Here is an 8,187-nt window from a genome sequence, read left to right as displayed (position 1 = left end):
CCGCCCGCCGCCCTCGGCTTCGGCGAGGGGAGCACACACACGCACACACACACACACACACACACACGCACACACACACGCACACACACGCACACACACACACGCACACACACACACGCACACACACACGCACACACACACGCACACACACATGCACACACACACGCACACACACATGCACACACACATGCACACACACATGCACACACACGCACACACACGCACACACACATACACACACACACGCACGCACACGCACACACACATACACACACACACACATACACACACACACGCACACACGCGCGCACACACACACACATACGCACACATACACACACACACACACACACACACACATACACACACACACACGCACACATACACACACACACGCACACATACACACACACATACACACGCACACACACGCACACACGCGTGCACACACGCACACACGCGCGCACACATACACACATACACACACACGCACACATACACACACACGCGCGCGCGCACACACACACACACGCACACACACGTGCGCACACGCTGGGCTTTAGGGGGCGCGACCCCGCTGAAGGTTTCTCCTCCTTGGGGCAACAGCAGGGTAGCCCCACATGGGGATGATCAAACCTGGGTGCTGGGTGCCATCGTATTGACGGCGGATGCCAAGCGGAGGTCCACCAGGAAGGCCAGTGAGGCATCAGAACCACCCTAACCCCACAGAGAGGGTCAGGGCTCCTCAGCCCACACCCGTCAGGAGCAGGAACACACCTTGGGTGGAGCACTTGCAAATCCACGCGAATGACGAAGCACACATATAAAGCCTAACCTGGATGGACAAGGTCCATGGGGCACCCACCAGCAGATAGGTGCAAAGCTGGGGGTACCCCACAGCCCCTAGGGTGTTTGGAGGCCAGGTGGCCACAGCAAGCCCCAGAGCATCTCTGAAAGCCAGCTGATTTAGGGGAGCAGCCATACATCAGACCTGTATGGTGGTGTAGGAGCAGACCCCAGGACAGGGAAGTATTTGCAGGCTCCTGGGAGGTTGGGGCTGGATGGACAAAGGAGGATGGAAGTGCTGTTGTGAGCTCTGGGAGCGGGACTGTAGGAGAGACTGGAGGTCGGTGTAGGGTGAGCGGAAAGGGAACAGCAGTAGGACCTGCAGCTAGAGCCAGATGATGCCCAACTTCACAGGTAGGGATGCCTCATCAGGGTGCAGGAGATGCTTCAGCACAGTCATCCCAAAGTCAAGAACCACGATTCCTGAAGGAGGAGATAAGCGTGATAGGGAAGAGCTCAGGAGCCTCCATACCAGTACAGCCCTTGGGTGCATCTAAGCCAGGACCCCAATGTCAACTTCCAAATACACAACATAAGCACAGGCTATTGGCACCGAGAGGCCCAAGCTGCAGCCATGCTGGCACCTTGCACTACAGAAAGCAGTCTCTGCTTCAAGCCATACCGAAATGGTGGACTTCAACGACCTATATCTCTCTGCCAGTTTGTGCCCACACTGAGTTGTTGGGCCATTGAGACCTGGGAGTAGTTCCTCACTTATGCAAGCCTTTGGGAACCAGTGGTGTTTCCCTCTCACTGCTGGGCCAGTTTTATCACAGAACTTTTCCTCCACTTGGAGAAGTTAAAATTTAATTGAGTTTTTGTAGTAATGACATTTCCTTACACATGCTCCATTGAACCTCTGTCGTTTCACAGCTTATGTAACAGTGAGCAGATGGGAAGGTAGGTAATAAAGTATGAGCCGCTGCCAGATCCAGCCAAGGGTTGGGTTACCCTCCTTCCCTGGGTGGGTGCACATCAGTCGAGAGGGGATTTGCTGGAGCACAGCATCACTCACGATTTTGCTGTGAGTGGCAGGCTCATGCAGGTACTGAGCGAGGTGAGCTCTGACAGAGAGCCTGGAAGGATAGCTCTGAATTAGAATCCAGGAGAGGCAGCTCTCAGTATGGATGGTGGGAGCAGAGTTTGGGGTGATACTGACTGGCAGGCAAGTGTAATGTCTGTGAGGACAATGGCCATGCCAGCTCTCCCCCTCTTGCTGGCTGAGGCAGTGGGAGGGAATTTGAAAGAATCCCAAATGTAGATACAGTCCTGAGAGATGAAATTGGAGTGTGCACATGGACACTTCAGTTACCTTTATTTTAATCATTTACAGCTTAAAATAAGAACTCTTTAATTAGAAACATTCCCTTAATTGAATTGTAATCAAGTTTTTAGTGCTGGCTAACCACACGATCTAATAACACCCACCTTTCTTCAAGTATTGCCTAGTTACACCTCTTCTTATAGAGTAATTTTTATTAGGGAGCCCGGTCCAGGTGCTGCTGATTTGGCAATGTGTGTAGCAGCCAGTACTGTGGGGACCCTGTCTGGGTCAGGGATGTCAGTGCTCCAGTGATGCAACAGGTAACTCCTGCCCCAGTGTCTGAAAAAGGGAAGTGTTATATACAACACAAGCAGCAGGACCGCAACTAGAGAGAGGTTGGGGTTCTGTTGGAGAGGGAAGAAATTTGTGGGACAAGCAGAATCCATGCTCACAATCTGTGCTGGGTCATCTCTGTTCCTCTCCAGTAATTAAACTGGTGTGCAGCTGCAGTCACATGCATCTTTTCTCCTCTGTGCACTTCTCCAAAGATGAACACCCCCTCAGGTTTAGCCCTAATGAAGCACCACAATACAACAACCGATTTACATTAAGACTCTGTTTGAACAGCAGCACGTGGAAGGCTGTCTAACCTCCCAGACCCAGCAGTGAGACACAGCTGCAGTCAGAACCCTGTCCCAGGATGAAAACCCTGTAGGCCTTACCTCATCCTGTCTCCCTGGTTTGCCTGGAATGGATCTTTGTAAGAGCATGGAAGAGAGTCCAAGCCCCTTAGCTCAGCAACTGGGGGACCTGCACCTGGGACACCTCATGCCTACCTTTCCCAGGGTTCAGACATGGTCAAAGCATCCCTAGATGATACAGGGAGTGCTGCTTCCGAAGGCAGGCAAGCCGAAGATGGGCTATATGGGGCTACATTTGGCTGCTGTCCTATTCACATGGAACAGGGGAAGGTCCTTAAGCTGTCCCCAGCAGTCAAGCTGCAGCACTGTAGACGGAACCCATGGCAACGTGTCTTGAGCTGAGTCTTGTGGGCTGGTGTGTCCAGGGGGGCTGTACCTCGCTGTGCACCCAGCCAGCCTCACCACTGCCCACCATGTCGTTCCTCAGGTAGGAAAGGAAAAGAAAGACTAAAGTTGCTCTGTTTATTCACAGTGTTATGGCTGGGTGGCCTTCCAGAATCACGGTGGTGATATTCATAGTACCTAGTAAAACTCGTGGGAAAGCTGAGCTTCAGTGACCTAGCAGACCTCAGCTAACTGCCAGGTCGCATTTGGCAGCTCTACCTGATCCACAGTGAGCAGAATCCCATTTCACCCACTATCTGGAGAAGGACATACTGCTCTGAAGACCAAAGTCACTTTGCCACAGAGAGACTTGCCTGTGCTAGGGAAGTGTGAGTAATCAGGGAAAGAGCAGAGAAAACTTTGACACTGTGCTGAAGTTCTACTTCTGCAAGGCCAGTGAAAGCAAGAAAAGATGAGAAGTGAGAACAAATGCATTGCCACCTGCAATTCAAGAGCAAAGGTACCTGAGGAGGCAGGTACCTGTGACTTGACGCATCCAACAGGGCTGACAGAGTTCTTCAAAGCATTAACACAGTTCATTCAGAATATGCAGCCCCCCACTCAAAAAAAAATTATTGATGTACATAGGGTCTTCTTCACACAATATACACTAGTTTCTCAGTACTTTCCAAATAATAATAGATTTGTCTTTTCAATACTCATACCAAGCAAGAGAGTAGCATTTTAGAGAAGACCTAGAACTCCTGGAGGGAAGGTCAAATGCAGCCTGCAAGGTGGGGATGCTGATCTGAGTGCTTTGCCAGAACGCTCTGCATTTTAAAGCCTTTTCTAGAGTCAAGTGCAGGTCCCCATTGAAGGAGGGAGAAATAAATACTCCTGCAAATGAGACATCAGGATCCTAGGATAGCACAAGGCTAAAATCAAAGCAAAATGCCAAAATAAATAAAACATAGCTAATAGCTACCTCTGAAAAGATTGCTGTGAGTGACTCGCTCAGCATCAGGTAGGAAATCCGCAGCAGGGGCAGGGATCCAAGCCAACACACAACTGGCTCAACAATGAGTCACTCCTTTTTCTTCACACTTTTTGGGGGAAAAAACCCAACAACAACAAAAAAACAACAAAAACCCAAATTATGCTGAGTCCCTGCAAAGAGCCTTTTTCATGACATAGCCCAGACTCATCCAGAGCACCATCTAACCTGTGTGCTGCAGGTGTCCCGTGGAAAATAAATCTTTAGCCACATAATTAAAAACTCAACCATAATTCATATGCATGAGGACATTTAAGGGCAGTTGCACAGCCAGCCTTGGTGCTGACATTTCTCAGTGATGAGAAATGTGTATTCTGATAGAGAGCAGCAATTGCTTGTTGTCCTCAGCAAGGAGCAGCACTAGAAAGAGGTGAGACATGCTGTTGTGTGGCATTTAGGGTAACAGTACAGGAACAGTAAGGCTTGGGAGGAAGACTTGGGAGGAGACCCTTGTTAGGGCACTGGAGAAGTCTCTGGTCAGAGAAACACAAGCTGATATAGCCATCCTCCCTGTTCCCTTGTCCCCTCTAAGTTTCCCATTTTTGATTTCCTTTCTTAAGGCTTGTCACACATCCCTAGGCTCTGGGCTCAACCACTGCCCCTTCCCAGGTCCACCTCACCTACTCTTCCCTGTTTCTTCCCCTTCTGTATGCCCAGGCTGAGTCTCCTGCCCAGACATACCAGGCTGGCTCAGCTGTGTGTCCTTGGCCAGTCAACCACAGCCTTCCCACCACATGCTGTCCCCCTCCACACAAGCTGCTCCCTATCTCTAGTCCAAGCCTTCCTGCGTAGACGGTTGGTGGGAACTCCCCTCCATCACCAGTCCCCATCTGTTACCAGAAACTCCCACTCCCCAGGCAAACAGTCTGAGTGCTGCCCATATCCCTTCCATCCCCTCTTCCTATTGCACTGACAATCACCCCTCCTCTGCTCTTCCCATTCCACATCTCTAATCACCATGCCTTTGCTCTTCCCATTCCCCATCTCACTGCCCCAGCCAGCCTTGCTTCCTGCTCCTGGTTTTCCTGGTCAGCTATCCCTAGTCACCCCAGCAGCTCTCACGCAATAGCCCCTTTGCAAACCAGACCTGGCATTTCCCTGCAGCTTGCAGTCTCATCTGCCTCCCAGACTCATTTGCTTTTCCCCAGACTTTGGGTTTCCCTTCCCTATTCAAATCAGGGACTTTTCTCCACTAGGCTTCCCAGAAGGCGCAAGAGAGGTGGCCAGAAGTACAGGGCAAGGGAAAGCATTGAGATATTCAGACAGTGCATGACTGTCACTTCCTTAGAAGGGAAAGCCCTCCCAGTTTCCTTCAGCACTGCTCCTACCTGGGAAAGCCCATATGCTGTCATGCCAGCCTCAGAAGCCAAGAAAGGGTTGGGCAGGTTAGCAGAGGTCGAAAAGTTTGTAACTGTGATGAGTCTTCTTTCCACGTTTAACAAAACCATGTAATTTGTCCACACTGGTGAGGGAGAGCAGGGAGCTGGGAAAACACAGCCTCTGTGACACAAAAACCAACATCCTGCCCGAGGCCAAGCCCCTGCTTGAAGCCCAGAAGTTTCACAGCTTTCATCCTCTGGGCCTCATATATACTTCCTCCAGCCCAGGAAACCTAGTGGTGGGCCCATGTTTTCAAGAACTAAATAAATGTGCCCAATTCCAGCTGAGGCAATCACTTTATGAAAAATTTCTGCTCCAACAGTGAAACTCTGACAAAGTTTTAAGCAAGTGAAAACAGGGTCTTATAAGGGGAAGTATCAGCAACCTTATTAATAGGAGCTGTTCCTGGCCACACCTGTAATTAAGGGTATTTATTGCTTTTTTCCATATACCTTGCCTTTTTTATCTTCATGGTATTTCCAGCCTCTGTCAGTTTGCAACTGACTCTCTTTATTATACCCATACTGGCTTGCTGTGGTAAAAAAAAAAAAAAAAAGAAAAAAGGGAATAAAAAAAAAAAGATGGACCTAATGGGAAAAGAAAAGGGATATTAAGGTGCACCCTCACAGCTGTGTCAGGCCAGGGCAGACAAAGCAGAGAACCACAGGACAGGGACAAGGTTCTCTGGGAGGAGCTGCGCTCAAGGCTGAATCAGCAGGATTTTACTTGAAGACACGTAACCTCATCCTGCTCGCCTGCACGCTGAGTGCTCAGTGGGCACCACGGCACCTGAGTGCCTAGGGGGTGGTGGAAGAACCTGGCCCAGCAGTCTGGGCAAGATGAAGGGTCACAGGGGAGGCACCACATCTGCTTTACCAAGTCTTGTGGATTCTTCCTTACCTTGAAAACAGCACATCTCCCTCTAAAATACTCCAACCCTTGTTTTTTTGTTGTTTTGTTTTGTTTTGTTTTTCTTTGAGAAAAGGAGCTGATCTGGTCCCTCTCTCTCTTTGGGCTTTTGCCCCATGGCAACTCATATGGCAGAGCCATCAGCTAGGGCAGCCCTGTCCCATCTTCCTGAGGGGGTGGGATCAGGCTACTCTGTACCCTCCTCTCTTTCTGTGAGGCACTGGGGATGGATTTAGGCAGTATTGAGACCTTCTCAAATCCTCTAGTGAGAGGATGTGCAACCCAAGGAAGAGAGAAACAACTTTGAGGCTCAGAGCCACAGCCCTCTCTCTATCTCTCTTAGGAACAGCAGTGGAGAACTGAAAAGCCACAATCACCCCTTTGGGGAGATTTGCAGGTCAGACTAAATGAAATATAAGACTGTGAATAAAAAGCCCACACAAACACTACTCCCCTGGGCTGGTCAGGTGGGAGGTAATGCCGCTGTGAAATTACTTGTGTTTGGGAGGCTGGTTGGAGGACATGCTGGATACAGAACTATGGGTCAGAGGAGGTCCTCCATTCTTTTTAAAAAAGGACAAAATGTTGACAGTGGCTGGTCAGACTCATCTGAGCCCTGGAGGGGGTCCTCTTGAAACACATTTCTGGGCACATGAAGGAGAAGATGGTGACTGGCAACTACCACTGTGAGCTTACCATGGGTAAATCATGCCTGAACAACCTGATCACCTTCTTTGATAAAATGATGGGATTTATGGGTGAGGGGAGAGTAGTGGAAGTTGTTTATCTCCAATTCAGCCAGGCTTTCAGTACTGTCTCCCACAACATTCTGATATCCAAGTAAAGGTGGTGTTTCTCATTAGGTAAACAAGCGGATGGGCAAAAAAATTTTTGTCTGGTCAGGCACAGGGAGTAATTAATTGTTAATGGGTTGTACTCTACCTAGAGGCTGGTACCAAGTGGGGTGCCTCAGGGGGCTGTTCTGGGACCTGTCCTGTTCAACATGGTTATTGATGACCTGGAGGAGGTGATGGGGTGCACTTCCACTAAGCTTTCAGGTGACAGTTGGATGGGAAGCAAGTCAACATGCCTGAGGGCAAGGCTGCTATCAGAGGGATATAAGTAGACTGGAGGGATGGGCCTGCAGGTGCACAGGGAGTTCAGCAAGGGCAAATGCACAGCCCTGTACCTGGGAAGGAAGAGGCCCTGGCCACAATATGGCTGGGGACCTGATAGATGCAGAGCAGCTGTATGGGAAAGGACCTGTAAATCTTGTTGAAACACAGAGCCAAGCTCTTCACAGTGATGCGTGGTGGGAGGATGAGAGACAACAAACATGAGTTGAAAGAAGAGGTCCAGCTTGAATAAAGGAAGATCTTTCTGTCCTCAAAGGCAGTGTGGGAAGTGTGGGAAAAAGTTGCTCAGAGAGGCTGTACAGTCTCCATTCTAGTACTTTAGAAGACCAAATAAAGCTCTGAGCAACCTCATATGACCTCTTTCCTGACCCTGCTTTGAGCAGAAAGCTGGACTAGAGATGTTCTGGGGTCTTTCAAACTGAATTATCCTTTGATCCTATGACGTGCAGTGACCCATTTGTGTACAGTGTGTGTTTGGCATGTGCCAGGTAGGTATGTGCTACACACACATGTCCGTGGCAAGTGTGAGCTGCAAGCCTGAATTCTATGTGAAGGGTGTAGCTGACAGTGGAC

The sequence above is a fragment of the Chiroxiphia lanceolata genome, chromosome 5 (assembly GCF_009829145.1).
Source record: "Chiroxiphia lanceolata isolate bChiLan1 chromosome 5, bChiLan1.pri, whole genome shotgun sequence".
Classification (NCBI taxonomy): Eukaryota; Metazoa; Chordata; class Aves; order Passeriformes; family Pipridae; genus Chiroxiphia; species Chiroxiphia lanceolata.
This window is presented reverse-complemented; position numbering follows the sequence as displayed.